Source organism: Eleutherodactylus coqui, chromosome 1 (assembly GCF_035609145.1).
Source record: "Eleutherodactylus coqui strain aEleCoq1 chromosome 1, aEleCoq1.hap1, whole genome shotgun sequence".
In the NCBI taxonomy this organism is placed as follows: Eukaryota; Metazoa; Chordata; class Amphibia; order Anura; family Eleutherodactylidae; genus Eleutherodactylus; species Eleutherodactylus coqui.
This window is the reverse complement of record NC_089837.1, coordinates 508,651,776-508,673,860: the sequence shown is the minus strand read 5'-3', so window position 1 is coordinate 508,673,860 and position 22,085 is coordinate 508,651,776.

Here is a 22,085-nt window from a genome sequence, read left to right as displayed (position 1 = left end):
GCATAGGTGAGCAGAAGGAACCAAAAGAAAGTAATAAACATGAAGAAATGACAGTGCCCAGACATGGCAGACTTTCACTCTGCCGAGGACATAGGGCACTGCACACACCCACAGCAAACGCGGGCATAGAGCGGACTCCGATGCTAGTACAGCTGTGCATGTCTCATGAAAGCAGTAACGCTCCTCTTCAGTGGCCCAAACGAGTTTCACAGACAACTGTGGTAACACGAGAGAAAATACAATTCATGCCCTAGTCCGTGAGTGTTTTTGGGCCAGATAGGTAAAACACTGCGATGGGAAGTCTGTGTGCACCCATAGTATAAACAGACCCCTATAACATTCCAGTAGAAAAGGTATAAGCAGACCCCAGTAACATTTCGGTTGCAGTAGTATAGGCAGACCCCAGTACCATTTCTTTAGTAGAAGTATAGGCAGACCCCTGTAACATTTTGGTAGCATGAGTATAGGCAGACCCGTCTAACATTTCGGTAGCAGAAGTAAAGGCAGACCCCAGTAGTACCATTTCTGTACAAGTACAGGCAGACCCCTGTAACATTTATGGAGCAGCAGTATAGGCAGACCCCTGTAACATTCACGTGGCAGAAGTATAGGCAGACCCCAGTAACATTTATGTAGCAGCAGTATAGGCAGACCCCAGCACCATTTCTGCAGTAGAAGTATAGGCAGACCCCAGTAACATTCACGTGGCAGAAGTATAGGCAGACCCTAGTAACATTTATGTAGCAGCAGTATAGGCAGACCCCAGTAACATTCATGTGGCAGAAGTATAGGCAGACCCCAGTAACATTTATGTAGCAGCAGTATAGGCAGACCCCAGCAGCATTTCTGCAGTAGAAGTATAGGCAGACCCCAGTAACATTTACGTGGCAGCAGTATAGGCAGACCCCTGTAACATTTATGGAGCAGCAGTATAAGCAGACCCCTGTAACATGTACGTGGCAGAAGTATAGGCAGACCCCAGTAACAATCTTGTAGAAGAAGTATAGGCAGGCAGACCCCAGTAAAATTTCCGTAGTAATAGTATAGGCCAAACCCTGAAACATTGGGGTACCATGAGCGTAGGCGAAGGCCGGAAAAATTAGTTGGATAATAGTGTAGGCGTGGGCCCAAAAAATAAGTGTACCAAGAGTACAAGTGTACCTCTGAAAAATTTATCAACCAAGAGGGCAGGTGAAACCCATAAACATTTTTTGAAAGATACAGCTTGCTGGTGCTTAATTTGTAACAGAGCCTGTAGGCAGCCATGTTGAAAAAATTGGTTCATGTTATAAAGTATCAATACTTTTGAAACTGAAAAATTGTAAAAACATTGCTAGATGAGCCTTTTGGGCCGCAGAGCAAATTGGCAGTTCAGCGCAATGACATGTTTCTAGAGAAGGAGGAGTAGCAGGAGGAGGACTTATGTCAGAGACAGATTGACAAAGCTAAATGCCCCGTTGATCCGGTGACAGAGAAGAGTGCTTTTATCTGTGTCAGCCTTTATGCTTTGCAGCGAACTTCTCAGCAGGCATAGCAGAGGAATGGTGACGCTAATGATTGCAGCATCGCTGCTCACCATCTAGGTAGACTCCTCAAAGTTTCCGAGGACCTGACAGATGGCTGCCAACCAGGGCCATTCCTTGGTAAAGAATTGGGGAGGCTTACTCCCACTACGCGGCCCATGTTGGAGTTGGTATTCTACTATTGCTCTAACGGTCCATGGAATGCTTCAGCAAGGAATAATGGAATAGGACCCCAGTTGTATTTTGTTGGTTTTCGGAACTGGGGCCATGATTAAGAGGGACGGCTGGGGTCATTCGTATTGTGCCGGTAGAGGTGAAATTCTTGGACCGGCGCAAGACGGACCAAAGTGAAAGCATTTGCCAAGAATGTTTTCATTGTTGGAGGAGGAGGAGGAGGAGGGGGAGGGTTTAGAGGAGGTCGCATAGACCGCCGCAGATACCACAACCGAGGAAGGGCCCGCTATTCTGGGTGTGGGTAGGACGTGTGCGGTCCCAGGCTCTGACTCGGTCCCAGCCTCCACCAAATTCACCCAATGTGCTGTCAGGGAGATATAGTGGCCCTGCCCGCCAGTACTTGTCCACGTGTCCGTGGTTAAGTGGACATTCCCAGTAACCGCGTTGGTGAGGGCACAATTGATGTTGCGGGAGACGTGCTGGTGTAGGGCTGGGACGGAACACCGGGAAAGATAGTGGTGACTGGGGACCGCGTAGCGTGAGACCGCCGCCGCCATCATGTTTTTGAAAGCCTCTGTTTCCACAAGCCTGTACGGCGGCATCTCCAGGCTGATCAATTTAGCAATGTGCACGTTTAAAGCTTGAGCATGCGGGTGCGTGGCGGCATATTTGCGCTTGCGCTAGCAACAGCTAAACGCTGCGCTGAGAGACATTGCTGGATGGGGCCAAGGACAGCGGAGTCTGCCTGCTTATCTGTCATTTTCATGGTGTGAGGAGGCTGGGAGGAAGGAGGAGCAGCAGCCAGAGGATTCAGAGTTGCAGCAGTGGATGGCGTAGAAGACTGGGTGGTCGATACATTGCTGGATGCATTTTCTGCTATTAACGACAGGACCTGCTCACATTGCTTATTTTGTAATAAAGGTCTACCACGTGGACCCCAAAATTGTGATATGAAGCTGGGGACCCCAGAAACTTGCCTCTCTTAATCCCGCAGCTGCTGGCTGCGATTCACCTAGACCAGGAACTCTGCCTGTGCCCACACCCTCACTTGGACCACCACATCCTCGCCCGTGTCCACGGCCACGTCCTCTAGGCCTACCCCTACCCCTCAGCATGGTGTATTTTGAATACAGCAGACACAGAGCGGTGTAAAGAAATAGGCAATTATTGGCCTGCACTTGGAGGCTGACAGGAGTACTGTAACGCACACTGTAGGCCGAAAAAATAATACGCTGGCCTGCAGCAAGGCCCAGCTGTCTAATAGTGAGCCACTACAACTCCCAGCCGCCACAACAATAATGCACAGGTAGCCCTAAGCAGGATTTTTTTTCAGTTTTTTTTTTTTTTTTTTTTTTTTTTTTAACAGCAGCCTAGATAGCATGTATATGTCTTTCCCTCTATCAGCAGCTGGGGCTGTACGCTGTGCGTGAAGTTGACGGGACGAACGGAGCGGTGTAAAAAATTAGGCAATTATTGGCCTGCATTTAGAGGCTGACCGCGGTACTGTAACGCACACTGTAGGCCGAAAAAATTCTACACTTGCCTGCAGAAAGGCCAAGCTGGCTCATAGTGAGCCACTAGAACTCACAGCAGCCAGAACAGTAATGCACACGGTGACAGGTAGCCGTAAGCAGGAGCTTTTTTTGGGGTACTTGTTGACAGGATTCTACACTACCACTGTCCCTGCCTCACCAGTACTGCCCCTATACTCTGTATAATTGGCTGCAGACTGAGAACGCAATAGTCTGCAGAGCCCAAAATGAAGAAAAAAAATTTGGTGCAAACTGCTCCTAGCAGCCACAACAGTAATGCACACAGTAAGATGTGGCTCTAAGAAGGACCATTGGAGTTCTTGCAGACGCAAACATTAGCTTAACACTTTCCCTATAGCACCAGCAGCATTCTTCCTAATCTCTGCCAGCTTGTGTCTGAGGCGAGCAGCGGGCGGGATTGCCTTATATACTTGGCAGTCACTTGATCTCGCCAGCCACTCACTGCAGGGGGGTGGGATAGGGCTGGAACGTCACAGGAGGAAGTTGTAATGCCTTCCCTGCATTTCTATTGGCCAGGAAATGGCGCAAAACATGCAGGGAAGGAAATGGAATTGACTCGAGTACAGCGTGGTGCTCGTCTCGAGTAACGAGCATCTCGAGTAACCTAATGCTCGAGCGAGCATCAAGCTCGGACGAGTACGTTCGCTCATCTCTATTCTCTATATTTGGGTATTTTCATCAGGAATGTATTTATTCTCCAAGGTTTAGGATGTGAATACTGAGGTCCCAGACAAAGGGTGGTAACACTGGGAGCGTGGTCAGACCACATGCTGTTCCTAATTTAGAAGATGACAGAGCGGATAATAGTGCTCTATTTACAAGGCATAAGTCTATCCTGGAAAAGGATCTGTGGCGGGCCGAGTAATACGCTAATACTCGAGCGAGCATCAAGCTCGGACGAGTACGTTCGCTCATCTCTAGCCTGTACGAGACCTCTGAACATTGGTCGGAGCATTTAAATGCCGCTGTTAGAATTGATGGCAGCATTTAAAGGGTTAACAGCTCCGATCAGTGGCGTGGCTTATCAGAGCATTTTCGGGAGGGTGTTGGCTGTAAAAAACGGCTGACACTCACATTGTATGGAGCGTGATAGGCCCGCAATTTCCCTTCATACATACCCCGAACCTGCAGTATGTAACCGTACGTCCTGTAGCTTTAAGGGGTTAAAGAGCAGATAATATCCTAGAGTAAAAAAAAGCCACCCTTGCCTCCTCAGTCTCCCTGATCCAGCACAGATGCCCCGGTGGTCTGTGCATACAGTCGGCCAGCGAGAATTCCATGCAGGAAAAAGGGTCATCCACGCTTGCTTGCAGAATAAAATATATAATCTTCCTTTATTTAGACATATTTAAAATTGCCAGGTCTACACATCTCTAAACCAGACGCGTATCGGCTGCACAGAGCCTTCGTCAGTGGTATGATCTGAGTAGAGTGTGGGACCAGCTTAAATAGGTGGAACAGAATGAATTATTACAATGACTGTCAGCTGTACAGGTTATAGGGCAAAAGGGAATAACAGCACGTGCTACAGCTAGTCACCGACCGGAGGAGTCACCTGCTGTTCTTAGTGACATCTTTTTTAAACTACTGGACAACAACTTTACCAGGCAGCACCGAAGCTAGAAGTTAGAACACTCGTAGGCTATGGAGCGCTCCCTTGACTCTGTGTTCTTACTTGGTTGCACACAAAACCCTCAGCAAGAAGCCATCGGGAGGTAAGAAAATGACTCCAGAGTGAGCTGAAAAAGCACAAGCAGCAACACCTCAGTAAGATTGTATGTGTATACCATATATGGGGTGGCGCCATTTAGCTGTTCGCTTCAGGTTGCAGGAGGGGCAGGCGCACCCCTCTGCACATCCGCTCACAGATTACCCCCATTCCATGGAGTTTACCCTCGTACAGATCTTCTGATGCAGATTCCATGCAGGTTTTTATTCCACAACGCGGATTATAAATCGTTGTGTAGAAACCCGCGTCACATGAACTACGTCACCGATCCCAAGGACTTCTATGGGATGTAAAAGTGACTTGGATTCCAATGTGGATTTTGGTACTGAATCCACACAAACCTTCAGTGTGTTCGAGGTCTTACATTCAGTGCCGGATCCGTCATTATAACTTGTAGCATGTTCATTGTCTTGGATTATATAGCCAGCAGGTGGCGCTCTGTCACCAGTATTACTCAGTTATACCTTCAGCCACTTCATGTATCACATATAATCCCTGTACAGTCCGGTATCCGCCTCTTATATGTATATATCACTGAGTATTATGGAAGGGATATAGAGTCTACTATCTGTAACATTCAGTAGCTGGAAGATCCTGTGTGATGTGAACATGCCCTGCGTGCGCAAAAACTACAGTAAAATGTGCCGATGTGTTGTGCTTAAGCATGTGCAATTGTGCATACGTATCTATAAAGCAGCCTTTATGTAGGTGATTGTCCCATGAACACTTGTGCAGCTCCTGTACACACAGCACCGACACACAGACACGGCTGCTCAGCTGTAACTCCTTTTGAGTTTCCCTGGTCTGCAGTGTTCTATGGCTGGACGCTACCTGTAGTGGTTCCTTGTGTGACATCATTGGTGCAGCCCCTACAGCTTGCGGCAGCTGAGAAGTAACTACTGCACAGTAAGTGGGTTTCATCTATTCCTGCCCTCAGCCTGTTAGAGCCGTCGCTGTATCCTTGTATTGTCTATAACAAAGCTGCTGACTGATATTATGATTGCTGATCATTACAAATGGAATTACTGGTTAGATGCGTTCGCACTGACAGCTTGTGGCCGCTGCGCCGTCCTCCTACACACCCCATAGCCACCCGTCATATACAGCGTGCCGTCCTCCAGACACTGCAGAGTATTTGTATCTCATCCTGTTACAGCCCATTGCTGTATCCGTCTATCTGATATGTAACACGGCTGGGGATGTAGATCATACATGCACCCAGGAACTTAAAGATGGTATTACGCATAAAGAAATCAGTTTTCACCCCGCCAAGGGCCTCGGCCCACACCCTCAGCAATCGGGGGCATAAAGCGGACTTCGATGCTAGCACAGCTGTGAACGTCTCATTAAATTAGTTGCGGTTGCTTTCACCGCTCCAATGACTGGATTAACCAGGAACAGGTTCCACAGGCCCAACCTGGCGCAGTAACATTTCCCCCAGGACATAGGCCTCAGCCCACAACCTCAGCAATCGCGGGCATGAAGCGGACTCTGATGCTAGTACAGCAATGAACGTCTCATTAATGCAGTACCGCTCGTCTTCTTTGGCCCAAACCAGTGTCTCAGATAAGTGTGGTAACACGAGAGCCAATACATGATGCCCAGTGCTGATCCCCCTGACCCCAAGCAGGAGAGGAGGTGGCCTTACAAGGCCAAGAAACCATGACCAGGACCCGCTGTAGCCTGTGTGGGAAGTATGTGAGCGGGTCCTTGGCCAGGCTCGGTCCCAGCAAACACCTTGTGTGACCCAAGGTGCTGCGATTGACATAGCAATGGGGAATCCATGTGTCCACACACTGGTCATTCTGTTTGGGTGTCGGATACCTCATCGGCAATGCACGGACATAGAGCAGACTCCGATGCTAGTACAGCTGTGAACCTCTTATTAATGAAGTAACGCTTCTCTCCTTTGGCCCAAATGAGTTTCTCAGAAAACTGTGGTAACACGAGAGAAAATACCTGATGCCCAGTGCTGATCCCCTGACCCCAAGCAGGAGGAGGAGGTGGCATCAGAAGGCCAAGAAAAAATGACCAGGACCCGCAGTAACCTGTGTGGGAAGTATGTGAGTGGGCCCTTGGTCAGGCTCGGTCTCAGCAAACACCTTGTGTGACCCAAGGTGCCGCGACTGACATAACAATGGGAAAATCCATGTGCCCACACACTATTCATTGTGTGTAGGTGTTTGATAGCTCAATCGACACCGCAAGGGGAAAGCCATCTGCAGCCTACCCAAGTCAGTCAGTGTCTTTGTGCCAGACAGGTAAAACACCGCGATGGGAAGTCTTTGTGCACCCTCAGCATAGGTGAGCTGAAGGAACACAAAGACAGTAATAAACATGAAGAAATGACAGTGCCCAAACATGGCAGTCTTTCACTGCACCCTCAGCAATTGTGGGCATAGAGCGGACTCCGATGCTAGTACAGTTGTGAATGTCTCATTAATGCAGTAACGCTCCTCTTCTTTGGCCCGAACCAGTGTCTCAGATAACTGTGGTAACACGGGAGAAAATACATGATGCCCAGTGCTGATCCCCTGACCCCAAGCAGGAGGACGAGGTGGCAATACAAGACCAAGAAACCATAACCAGGACCCGCTATAGTCTATGTGGGAAGCATGTTAGCGGGCCCAGGGTCAGGCTCGGTCCCAGCCTCCACCTTGTGTGACCCAAGGTGCCCTGAGTTACATAGCAATGGGAAATCCATGTGTCCCAACACAGAAAGCTCAACACTACAAGGGGAAGTCTTTGCGTTCCTTGGGCTCGCCTATGCCGTAAGTGCACAAAGAAGGTATTAAACAGGAAGAAATCAGAGTGCCCAACCATGGGAGAGTTTCACCCCGCCAAGGAACTTGGCCTCGGCCCACAATTCTGGCCTAGTCAATCACTGTATTAATTGTGCCAGATAGGTAAAACACCGCGATGGGAAGACTTAGTGCACCCATAGTATAGACAGACCCCTGTAACATTCCTGTAGTAAAGGTATAAACAGACCCCTGTAACATTTCTGTAGCACAAGTATAGGCAGACCCCTGTAACATTTCTGTAGCACAAGTATAGGCAGACCCCTGTAACATTTCTGTAGCACAAGTATAGGCAGACCCCTGTAACATTTCTGTACTAACAGTATAGACAGACCCCTGTAACATTTTTGTAGCAGAAGTATAGGCAGATCCCTGTAACATTTCTGTAGAAAACATATAGACAGACCCCAGTGACATTTCTGTAGTAACAGTATGGACAGACCCCTGTAACATTTCTGTAGCAGAAGTATAGGCAGACCCCTGTAACATTTCTGTAGTAAAAGTATAGGCAGAACCCTGTAACATTTCTGTAGTAAACGTATAGAGAGACCCCAGTAACATTTCTGTAGCAGAAGTATAGGCAGACCCAGTAACACTTCTGTAGTAACAGTATAGACAGACCCGAGTAACATTTTTGTAGCAGAAGTATAGGCAGACCCCTGTAACATTTATGTGGCAGAAGTATAGGCACACCCAGTAACATTTTTGTAGCAGAAGTATAGGCAGACCCCTGTAACATTTCTGCAGTAACAGTATAAACAGACCCCAGTAACCTTTCTGTAGCAGGAATATAGCAGACCCCTGTAACATTTATGTGGCAGAAGTATTAGCAGACCCCTGTAACATTTATGCGGCAGAAGTATAGGCAGACCCCTTAACATTAATGTAGCAAAAGTTTAGGCAGACCCCAGTAAAATTTCTATAGCAAGAGTATAGGTGAACCCCTGAAAATTGGGGAACCATGACTGTAGGCGAGGGCCAGAAAAATTAGTGTACCAAGAGTACAAATGTACCCCTGAAAAATTGGTCAACCGAGAGGGCAGGTGAAACCCATAAATATTTTTTGAAAGATATAGCTCGCTGTTGCTTAATTTGTAACACAGCCTGGAGGCAGCCCTGTTACAAAAAATTGGTTCGTGTTAAAGTATCAATACTTTTGAAACTGAAAAATTGGAAAAAATTGTTAGATGAGATTTTTGGGCCGCAGAAAAATTGGCAGTTCAGCGTAATGACCTGATGTTTCAGGAGGAGGAGTAGGAGGAGGAGGACTAATATCAGAGACAGATTGACAAAGCTAAATGCCCCTTTTTTTCCGGTGATAGAGAAGAATGCTTTTATCTACGGTTGCAGCGAAAAGAATCTTTAGGTTCCGCTGCTCTCCGCCGGTGGAGAAGAGAAGTCTGGGGAAATCCAGGCTTTGTTCATCTTTATGAGTGTAAGCATGTCGGTACGGGCAGTTGACAGGCTGGTACGCTTATCCGTGATGATTCCCCAAGCTGCACTAAACACCCTCTCTGACAAGACGCTAGCGGCAGGGCAAGCAAGCACCTCCAGGGCATGCAGCGCAAGTTCATGCCATGTGTCCAGCTTTGACACTCAATAGTTGTATGGAACAGAGGCATCACGGAAGACGGTGGTAGGATCGGCTACGTACACCCTCACCATCTTTTTACAGTGCTCCCTCCGACTTAGCCTTAACTGGGGAGTGGTGACGCAGTCTTGCTGGGGAGCCATAAAGCTGGCAAAGGCCTTGGAGAGTGTCCCCCTGCCTGCGCTAAACATGCTGCCTGATCTCCGTGCCTCCCCTGCTAGTTGGCCCTCGGAACTGCGCCTTCTGCCACTAGCGCTGTCAGATGGGAAGTTTAGCATCACTTTGTCCACCAGGGCCCTGTGGTATTGCATCACTCTCGTACCCCTTTCCTCTTCGTGAATGAGAATGGAAAGGTTCTCCTTGTACCGTGGGTCGAGAAGGGTGTACACTAGAGATGAGCGAGCGTACTCGGAAAAGCACTACTCGCTCGAGTAATGTGCTTTATCCGAGTATCGCTGTGCTCGGGTCTGAAGATTTGGGTGCCTCTGCGGCTGACAGGTGAGTCGCAGAGGGGAGCAGGGGAGAGCGGGCGGGAGAGAGGGAGAGAAAGATCTCCCCTCCGTTCCTCCCCGCTCTCCCCTGCAGCTCCCCGCTCCGTGCCGGCACCCGACTCTTCAGACCCGAGCACAGCGATACTCGGATAAAGCAAATTACTCGAGCGAGTAGTGCTTTTCCGAGTACGTTCGGTCATCTCTAGTGTACACCCAGTATTCCGTGTTGGCCAGAATGCGTCTAACGCGAGAGTCACAACAAAGGCAGCCTAACATGAAGTCAGCCATGTGTGCCAGGGTGCCAGTACGCAAGACATCGCTGTCCTCACTAGGAAGATGACTTTCAGGATCCTCCTCCACAGCCCATACACGCTGAACAGATGAGAGGCAAGCAGCATGGGTACCCTCTGCAGTGTGCCCAGCTGTCTCTTCCCCCTCTGCCTGCTCCTCCTCCTGCTCCTCCCCCTCCTCCTCCAAAACGCGCTGAGATATAGACATGAGGGTGGTCTGGCTATCAAGCGACATACTGTCATCCCCGGCTCCTGTTCCAACCGCAAACCGTCAGCCTTTATGCCTTGCAGCGAACTTCTCAGCAGGCATAGCAGCGGGATGGTAACGCTAATGATTGCAGCATCGCCGCTCACCATCTAGGTAGACTCAAAGTTTCCGAGGACCTGGCAGATGTCTGCCATCCAGGCCCACTCCTCGGTAAAGAATTGGGGAGGCTGACTAACACTATGTCGCCCATGTTGGAGTTGGTATTCCACTATTGCTCTATGCTGCTCATAGAGCCTGGCCAACATGTGCAGCGTAGAATTCCACTGTGTGGGCACGTTGCACAGCAGTCGGTGCGCTGGCAGATTAAACCGATGATGCAGGGTCCTCAGGGTGACAGCGTCCGTGGTGGACTTGCAGAAATGTGCGCACACGCGGTGCACCTTGCCGAGCAGGTCAAACAAGTACGAGTAGTTTTTCAGAAACTGCTGAACCACCAGATTGAAGACGTGGGCCAGGCATGGCACATGTGTGAGGCTGCCGAGCTGCAGAGCCGCCACCAGGTTACGGCCATTGTCACACACGACCATGCCAGGTTGGAGGCTCAGCGGCGAATGCCAGAGGTTGGTCTGCTCTGTCAGACCCTGCAACAGTTCAGGGGCCGTGTGTCTCTTGTCACCTAAGCTGCGCCACACCGACTGCTGGCGACGGTGCTGCTCACACTTGATTTGAGAGGTAGAGGTTGCGTGGGAGTAGGGGGAGGGTTTAGAGGAGGTGGCATAGACCGCCGCAGATACCAGCACCGAGCTAGGACCCGCTATTCTGGGTGTGGGTAGGACGTGAGCAGTCCCAGGCTCTGACTTGGTCCTAGCCTCCACTAAATTAACCCAATGTGCCGTCAGGGAGATATAGTGGCCCTGCCCGCCAGTACTTGTCCACATGTCCGTGGTTAAGTGGACCTTCCCAGTAACCGCGTTGGTGAGGGCACGATTTATTTTGCGGGAGACGTGCTGGTGTAGGGCTGGGATGGCACACCGGGAAAAATAGTTGCGACTGGGGACCGAGTAGCGCGGGACCGCCACAGCCATGTTTTTGAAAGCCTCCATTTCCACAAGCTTGTATGGCAGCATCTCCAGGCTGATTAATTTGGTAATGTGCACGTTTAAAGCTTGTACGTGCAGGTGCGTGGCAGCGTATTTGCGCTTTTGCTCTAACGCTTGTGCTAGCGACAGCTGAACGCTGCGCTGAGAGACATTGCTGGATGGGGTTGAGGACAGTGGAGGTGAGGGTGTGGGTGCAGGCCGGGAGGCACTCGTGCCTGTGTCCTGAGAGGGGGTTGGATCTGAGTGGCAGGTTGGGGCACAGGGAAGGAGGCAGTGGTGTGACCTGGAGGCGGTGAATGGCCTTTGTCCCTCCTTGTGGGGTGCTTGGCCATCATATGCCTGCGCATGCTGGTTGTGGTGAGGCTGGTAGTGGTGGCTCCCCGGCCGATCTTGGTGTGACACAGGTTGTACACCACTGTTCGTCAGTCGTCCGCGCTCTCACTGAAAAACATCCACACCTTTGAACACCTAGCCCTCTGCACGGAGGCTTGGCGCGAGGGGGTGCTTTGGGAAACAGTTTGGGGATTCTTCGTTCTGGCCCTGCCTCTACCCCTAGCCACCCCACTGCCTCTTCCAACCTGTCCTGCTGCTGCACTTGCCTCCCGCTCTGAAGACCTGTCCTCAGTAGGCTTAGCAAACCAGGTGGGGTCAGTCACCTCATCGTCCAGCTGCTCTTCCTCCGAATCCTCTGTGCGCTCCTCCCTCGGACTTACTGCCCTTACTACTACCTCACTGATAGACAACTGTGTCTCATCATCATCATCCTCCTCACCCACTGAAAGCTCGTGAGACAGTTGCCGGAAGTCCCCAGCCTCATTACCCGGACCCTGGGAACTTTCCAAAGGTTGGGCATCGGTCACGACAAACTCCTCAGGTGAGAGAGGAACCATTTTTTCCCACTTAAGGCAGGTATCCGAGAACAGTTCCTGGGAGTCTGCCTGCTCATCAGAATATGTCATTTTCATGGAGTGAGGAGGCTGGGAGAAAGGAGGAGCAGCAGCCAGAGGATTCAGAATTGTAGCAGTGGACTGCATAGAAGACTGGGTGGCCGATACATTGCTGGATGCACTTTCTGCCATCCACGACAGGACCTGCTCACACTGCTCTGTTTGTACTAAAGGTCTACCACGTGGACCCATAAATTGTGATATGAAGCAGGGGACCCCAGAAACTTGCCTCTCTCCTAATCCCGCAGCAGCCGGCTGTGATTCACCTGGACCAGGAACTCAGCCTGTGCCCACACCCTCACTTGGACCTCCGCGTCCTCTTCCACGTCCACGACTCCTACCCCTACCCCTCATCATGGCGGATTACAAATAGAGCAGGGGCCAAATAAATTACCCCACTGTACAGCACTGACAACTGGGCCTTAATTCACTGCACACAGAGAATTGTAGATAGCGGAGGCTCTATGCTGCGACTAGGAAAAAAGTTACCTGCTGTCTCGCGCTGATACCTAGGGTTAATTTACTGCTCGCAGAGACTTGTAGATTATAGAGGCTGTGTGGATTGGGAGAAAACTGTAAAGGCAGTGGATAGTGCTGGTAACTGCGGCGATCTCAACCCCACCAACGGAAATGTTATTGTGGGACATTCTACACAGCGGCTGAGCTGAAATACTTAGCAGTGGCCCCGGTAATATTACAGTACTGTTTAGTGGTGAGACCGCGGTCTAATTCATTGCAGCCGGAGAACGGTATAAATAATTATGGAATTATTTCCGTTCACTTTCACGCTGAGAGTGGTATTGTAACGCAAACTCTAGCCAGAAAAAAATTATATGGAAGGCTGCAATCAGGCCTAGCTGCGTAATACTGAAGCACTACAACTCCCAGAAGCCACCCTGTAAAATGCACATGGTCAGATGCAGCCCAATGAAGGAGCTTTTTTAAAAAAAAAAAAAAGAATACAGGCTGTAAAGTGTATATCACTTTCCCTCTATAAGTGGCTGTGTTGGCCCTACGCTCTTCGCATAATTCACTGCAGACACAGAGCGGTGTAAATAATTATGGAATTATTCGCGTACACTTTCACGCTGAGAGCGGTATTGTAACGCAAACTCCACCCAGAAACAAATTGTACGGAAGGCTGCAAACAGGCCTAGCTGCGTAATACTGAAGCACTACAACTCCCAGCAGCCACCCAGTAAAATGACCACGGTCAGAGGAAGCCCTAAGAAAGACTGTTGGGGTTCTTGTAGACCGGATCCTACACTACCACTGTCCCTATCTCAGCAGCACTTTCCCTATACTCTGTATTACAGACTGCAGACTGAGAACGCTATAGCTGTAATAGCCTGCACAGCCCGAGATGAAAAAAAAAATTGTGCAAAACTGCTCCCAGCCAGCCACAACAGTAATGCACACAGTCAGATGTGGCCCTAAGAAGGACCGTTGGGGTTCTTGAAGACAGGATCCTACACTAACACTTTCCCTATCTCGTCAGCAGCACTTTCCCTAACCTCTGCCAGCATGTGTCTGAGGTGAGCCGCGGGCGGGACCGCTTTAAATACTCGGTGGTCACTTGATCTCGCCAGCCACTCATTGCAGGGGGTGGGATAGGGCTGGCACGTCACAGGAGGAAGTTGTAATGCCTTCCCTGCATGCCTATTGGCTAGAAAATGGCGCTAAACATGCGGGGAAGGAAATGGAATTGACTCGAGTAGTGGTGCTCGTCTCGAGTAACGAGCATCTCGAGCACCCTAATGCTCGAACGAGCATCAAGCTCGGACGAGTGTGCTCGCTCATCTCTAATAATAATAATCTAACTCCTTTCCAGGGCAATTTATACGGATGAACCAGGAAGAAAGTAGGTAAATTCTGATGCCAAGACTCAATAGCAGAGAGGACGGGTTAGTCTCTATTATGCTGTCTGTCTGTCCTACAAGACGACTTACCGTACTTCAAGTCGTGTGAGAGTTTCCTCAAAAATGTCAGAGAAACTTGTGGGTTTTATCCCTGAGAAGAACTGTCTGACTAATACATAAAACTTAACGTTTATTGAATGATTACCTAAAAAATATGGACGAATACACACACAAAGTATTTAAAATAATAATTACAGCACCCTAGGGTGATGGAGATGGCCTATTGTTGAGAGCCTAAAGGACTCATCTAGCCCCTTAAAGGCAAGGTGCATCTATATACACGCCACCTAATGCCTAAATTCCATACATTCGGAGTCGTGGGTATAGACACTATCCCGCTTATAGATAGTGGGTGCTAGTGCGATTGTTCCACTTTTTACCTCCAAGCGTATAATTACAATATATGGAGGGAAAAAAAAAAAAATGTCCAATGTCTTTAAAACATATAGATCAATAGGTTATGCCTTCCCCATTCTCCCTTTACTCGGGTGGGATATATCAGAATTCACTATTACAGGGTGAAGCTAGAGTCTTTGTCCCCTCCAACGTCCACGGTTAACAGAACATGGAGTGATTTTATTAGATAACAAATACTCCCAGACGTGGAAGGTGGATTTCAGTTATCTTTTAGTCCTTATGATCCACATCAACTGAGTCATCTAAAAATGCAGGAGTGTAACAGATCTAGTTTACAATTCCCCTGAGGTTTTCCACGGATATAGAACTCAGTCAGGACACCTATATCTAATATATCCACATTGAGTATGATTTTGTACTTTTCACACCTATGGGTATTTAGTCAGGATTCCTACATGTGATGTAGCCACATTGAGTCTGATTTTTAGCTCTCCACAACCATAGATCTAAGTCAAGATTACTATATGTGATGTGACCACAGACTATGGTTTTTACTCCGCCAACCCTAGATATCTGCACTAGTGTGATATTATGCGGTCTGATACTGCTGCATTGCATACACACATTCATATCACTGCACCTAATATATTGGTAGCTCTATCTTTCTGATAATTTAACACATCAACAGGTGAGTATGCCTGTTGTTTCATCAGGATTGAAATAGATACTGTAAGGCTGAGACTTTGATAAATGTCCTCTAAGCCTTAAGTAATTTTTGACCTAACTTCTAGAGTAGATGAAACTTATTTAGGTGCAGTGATATGAATGTGTGTATGCAATGCAGCAGTATCAGACCGCATAATATCACACTAGTGCAGATATCTAGGGTTGGCGGAGTAAAAACCATAGTCTGTGGTCACATCACATATAGTAATCTTGACTTAGATCTATGGTTGTGGAGAGCTAAAAATCAGACTCAATGTGGCTACATCACATGTAGGAATCCTGACTAAATACCCATAGGTGTGAAAAGTACAAAATCATACTCAATGTGGATATATTAGATATAGGTGTCCTGACTGAGTTCTATATCCGTGGAAAACCTCAGGGGAACTGTAAACTAGATCTGTTACACTCCTGCATTTTTAGATGACTCAGTTGATGTGGATCATAAGGACTAAAAGATAACTGAAATCCACCTTCCACGTCTGGGAGTATTTGTTATCTAATAAAATCACTCCATGTTCTGTTAACCGTGGACGTTGGAGGGGACAAAGACTCTAGCTTCACCCAGTAATAGTGAATTCTGATATATCCAACCCGAGTAAAGGGAGAATGGGGAAGGCATAACCTATTGATCTATATGTTTTAAAGACATTGGACATTTTTTTTTTTTCCCCCCATATATTGTAATTATACGCTTGGAGGTAAAAAGTGGAACAATCGCACTAGCACCCACTATCTATAAGCGGGATAGTGTCTATACCCACGACTCCGAACGTATGGAATTTAGGCATTAGGTGGCGTGTATATAGATGCACCTTGCCTTTAAGGGGCTAGATGAGTCCTTTAGGCTCTCAACAATAGGCCATCTCCATCACCCTAGGGTGCTGTAATTATTATTTTAAATACTTTGTGTGTGTATTCGTCCATATTTTTTAGGTAATCATTCAATAAACGTTAAGTTTTATGTATTAGTCAGACAGTTCTTCTCGGGGATAAAATTAGATTTTTTGTTTTGAAGTATACTGTTGCCACGGTGAGAGAAACTTGTGGATAGATCATTTCAGCCATTTCCAGACAATTCTTCATCCAAAGATGCTTGCTCAACCTACAGTTGGGACTTTGGGCAAAACTAAGCCTACTTAAAATCAATCATACCATTCTGACCTAAGAAAGCGTGATTTATAAGGTACTTGCTAAGAAAAATAGGTTTATCTGTGTCACATTGTGCTCCTGGGATCTGTAGTACTTTGGGTTTCCAGAATCACACTGCTGTAGGTATAGGTGATTTGGCTGGCTGATGGTGTGGAGCTCTCCAGCCAGCCAATCACCATCATGATGCACACATAAATATCAGCCTCTTACTAGCGGGTGCTGGTCATTTATCCACTATCCTTTTCCAACTCAGTGCTTGGTGTTATGCATGTTGCTATTTTGAAGTTGCTTTCACTGAAGATGGTCTGCACACCTGATCGTCTGTCTGCAGGTTCTGTGGCCCCTCCTCCCTTCCCTTTTATCAGATGTGGCCTCCAGACATCTGATGTCCTATACATTGTGCGGTGGGTGATATCTAAAATGTTCCTCTTACGTCAGTTTGGTGTCTGACGCTCTTGCCCCTTTCTTGATGTGTGAACACTTAAACTAACTCCTGTTTTATTTGTTAGGCCAGCTACCCGTGTCTGCCGCCCTCTTGCTATTCTGGGCAGATGCAGGCTTTGCTCTGCTCCTTCTATATGAATGGATTCTTAGCTGTGTACTTTCCATTGGCACTGCAGGAGGTAATCCTCCCCAGCGCTCCCAGCCCAGCTGCAGGGTAATAGGCTATTGCCCACCTATTTAGTGGAGCTGGAGATTCTCCTGCTTTGCCTGAGTGTTGTTGTCTATGACTTCTGTGTTCGCCCTGATTCCTTTTACCTGGATGTTTGTTCTCTGCCTGCCCAGACATTGCACCAGATTCTGCTTGCAGTTTGGCCTGTTTTGCGGAGCTTTGCACCGGTGCCTCTGACCTCCATGGATCAGCTGCCAACCACACCAGGACTACTCCAGGAAGTAGCAGTCTGCTCGGTTTCCTACAGTAAATTCTAGATCCCTGTACAGTGGTTAAAGAGTGAATACCGGGGAACCATCAGGATAATGCCCTTAGGATTAGCCCAGGCCAAGGCCAAACCGGTTGGTTGGCACAGTGGGTCCACACTCATTGTCCATAACATATTTCTGCATGCATGATGTTCTCAGTGGGGTTTTCCTCTGTGAGGTGAGCAGAGTTCATGTGGTAATAATCACTTCTTCAGTGTGGTCTGAAGGAGTGGACTGCTCTTGGTGTGTACAATGACCTGTTCTGTGTGGTGTTCCCTCTGTGTTGCAGTCACTTGGTGTGAACAAGGTCGTGTTCTGTGTATGTCTGTAGGTGTTGACTACACTTGGTGTGAATTGTCCTGCTCAGTGTGTGTTTTGCTGTATCTCCCCTGCCTGGTGTTCCTGTCTGTTACCATCTTGGATGAGCTGAGCCCCTAGGTTCCAATGTGGAGCCATCCCTAAAATAAAAAAATAAATAAATCTTGGTATTTGTATAGCGCCAACTTATTTCGCAGCGCTTTCGGGTAATTATTACTTATTACTCCCCACCAAGCTGGATTCTCATTTTACCGACCTCAGAAGGATGGAAGGCTGAGTCAACCTTGAGCCGGCTACCTGAATCATGCGGGGATTGAACTTCAGGTCATACACGAGAGCTTACACTCTGCACCACATGAGGCTCTTATTGAGACAATCTCCCCGATTTAAGACAATCGCCCCATTTTCAGGCAAGGTTCCCTAGGGACTCACAAGACACCGAAGACCCATGATGTGGGCTTATGAGGTTACATATTCTGGCCAAAATACAAACCAATATCTCGTACTTATTAGCAATTCCAGCTGCCTATGTGGGTTTGTACTATAGGTAAATATTTTGGCGTCTGTTGTTGTTTGTATGCATGTTTGATTTTTGTATGTTATTAGTGTTAGGGCGAGCACCCACTGGCGTTTTTTTACCTGCGTTTTGCGTTTTGCGTTTTTCCTGCACAGGCATAGAGATAACATGTGTTCCTGTCCACTGGCGTTTTTTTTGCGTTGCGTTTGCGTTTTTAACATAGGAACTGTCAGTTGCATATGTGTCCTTATTTTTCTCCATGGAAATTAATGGAAAAGCCGCGAAAAACGCCGCGAAAAACGCGCGGAAAAATCGCGGGAAACGCTGCGAAAACGCAAACGCCAGTGGGTGCTCGCCCTAAGAGTGCATATTCTTTCCCTCCTGTTTTATTTGGGTTACATTCATCTATGTCATTGTTCCCATGGCTTGCACAGATATAACAATCAGAGGTAGACACCTGAACAAAAGGTGCCTATACCTGTATAGCAGTGTTTCTCAACTCTAGTCCTCGGGACCCCCAAACAGGTCATGTTTTCACGGTATCCTATAGGAAGAACACATGTGGCAATGTCTGAGGAACTGATAATTAGATCACCTGTACAATACTGGGGAAATCCTGAAAACATGACCTGTTTGGGGGTCCTGAGGACTGAAGTTGAGAAACACTGCTGTATAGTGTTCATCTTCATAAATAGTGTGAAGGAGGAAGGCTTTTAGCAGAGAAAACCCATATTGAGGAGTGATGCTCCATATTCCACAGGATGGATTTGAGAAAGGCTAAGGTAAGACTTTAGCTAAAGACCCTTTGACAAAGTGGTTCATAATGGCCATTCAGAGACTGAAGACAGCTAAATCAACCCTTTCCCAAAATTGAAAGCTATGTGAGTACTCCTAACCTTTACAGGAAACGGACTTGCTATTCCTATCAGGAAAGGTGGAGATCCTGGTGTCACTTACATCAGCCAAACGGATCAGTGATCTATGGGCCTTGACTGTCAAAGAGCCTTAATTATCCTTCCATGAGGATAAAGTGATATTAAGGACTCTGTTTTTTTTTCAGGCCCAATTGGTTATTTTTTCTCAATATGAATCAGGTAATTGTCCTGCCGGCCTTCTGTGCTGAACCTACCTGGGAGGAGGAAAGGTGCTCGTAGACATCAGATGTGGGGCACTGTCTGAGAATAAACCTATCACAGCTGAGAGCTTGGACCGATCAGTTGTCTGTGCTCACACAGATCCCAAAGAAAGGGAGAAATCCCCCCAGCCCACCAGATCTAGGTGAACGAGAGACCCTGTTATCACTTCATATAAAAGTGAAGGTCTCCGTCCAGAAGATGTCAGACTCGCTATACCGGAGTCACAGCAACATCAGGAGCAGAAGATGCGGTATCCGGCTGAGAGCATCGGCACATGGAGCACACAACATACCTTCTGTGTAAGAAGAACCTCTCTATGGAGAAGACTTTTCCTCCTGTCCTTCAGTTTTTATTTCTGGTCCTTGCCACCCCTAATAAATCCTGCTCTCCCCCCGTATGTATATGGCTGCTGTGTGAGGATACCCAAGGAAGCCAGAAGTTATTATGCTATTATGGAGATCTAACAGCAGCACATATCTACCCAACCAATAAAGTATTTTTCTCTACATCTCTTTGTAGTCTTTAAAAACAGACAAGGGGGAGGAGCTTAGGTGCTCCTTATTATAGGGTTTGTACAGAATTTGAATTAACTCTCCAAAGCATGTGGTAGGGGAATAAATCCCCATGTCTATATGTGCTGCTGTTAGGACTACAGGAAAGAAGAACAGCATAATAAATCCTACCTGTCTGCAGTCACATTGACTGTAACAGGTCAGTGTAATGTAAGTATGAAGTCAGTTGTAAACACGCAGAGCACACGGATGTGAGAACTAGTCCGTCTGGATAAGTCCTTTATAGACTCCTCTATGAGCTCCACACATCAGCAGTCCTCCTATTACTCCTGTTCTAAACTCCTGGCTGCTACATTGTAACAAACTGCTGCTGTGTGAGCCAGACAAGAGGACGGCTTCTCAGCCTCTGAATGGCAATGTTTTCATTATCTGACAGCAAGCAGAGATCTTGAAATCAGTGAAGAAAGACAAAACATATCAGGAAGTTGTAAAATCTTTATTTCCATAAGATTCACAACTTCTTGTAGATCCGTGTAGATACCGCCGGATACTTTCTCATCTTAGACTTAGTTATTTGCTGTTTGGCTTCTTGCAGAAGTAACGGATATTCCCGTCCCTCTCACATGTAAGACCACTCGCACACGGGCAGTTAAATCTGTAGAACCCAATAGGAGGCTGAAGAAAGAGATGATAGGGTTAATGAAGACCCTTGTGACTCCTAACCACATCCGCTAGTCTTTAGTCCATGTAGACGGACTGATGTCGCTGTGGGGCGTCTTACATCAGAGTTTGTGTTTTTAACGCACAAATGTCATCTGATTGCAATCAGTGTTTTTAATGGGGGAGAAAAAAACGGAAGGCGGTCAAGATGATGTCATTTAAACCTCCCATTAAATTCAATGGGTGCGTAAATAAAGCAGAAGTTACTCCCTCGCCGTACAGGGGCGTTTATTTTAAATACATTCATTGATTTTAATGTGCGATTCTGGTCCGAGAATCCAAACATAAAGACTTGATAAAGACTGCTAAAGTCGGAGCGTCGCCTGCTGTATGGAGCAATAACACTTTATATTCCTTTGCTCCACCATTGATGCTGCCATTTGCTTCTCCACTGGATGTACTTCGCTGGGACTAAGGATCCGAGGTCCCTTAAGTGGCTGTTGCACACATCTCTTCCGTGGCCTCTTTTTTGTGCATACGGAGGGGTGCTGGGGGACTTTCTTTTTGTTACATAGAATCAAAAAATAAGACATTCAATCTGTTAAAATTCATATAAAAAAACCGCACATAAATAAACTCATCGCCTTTAAGGACTCCCGCGGGCGCACGCAGTATTAGCCCATGAAGAGCGCACCGTTGTTTCCTCTTGTGTATGTTGGATGTTTTTGCACGTTTCTCTGCTTGCATATTGCGTCTGTATTCACTGTGGTTTCCAGATGCGCAAAAAAACAAAACGCAAGAAAGATGAACTGATGTCATTTTTTCCGCACTTCCTTGCAACAAGTTTAAAAAACGCTCTTTCCTGGTGATTTTGGTCTGTAAATCGGGGTGACAGCAGGACATCCACATCACATATCTACATCTGACTCCACCCATGCAGATCAGCCATGTTGTGCGGACAGGGGATACGGCGGTGTGAATGGGCCCTGATTGCTCCAAAGTTTGTCCAAATTCTGTCCGTTTCACAATTGAACGTTAACCTCCTCCGTGTGAATAATATCGCGGCTCCTCAGCGCAGGTTTTGGCCGCGCAGCTTGTAGAGACGGAACACGAGGTTTTAGGGGGCGCCACAGATTGTGGTAATTTATAGTAGAGGCTCCTGTCACCTCACTGCTGCGGGTACAAGTAGTGTAGGTATTCATACACTGCCAGGAGCAGTAACAGAGGAACCGCAGCATGTAGAGCTCTAAGATAAGAGGCTGCAGGAGGCTTATTTTGTGGGCGATGCAAATATTTAGTAAAGCCAACAATGAAGGGAAATAACCGTATTTGTGCTATTAGGAGTGGAGGCTGAAGAATCACCACGTGTTCTATTTACGTGTCACATGAGAACAGGACATGTGATCTGTGGTGCCCGCACATCACACAACACACGGATGGGGCGCCCATGTGATGGGAGC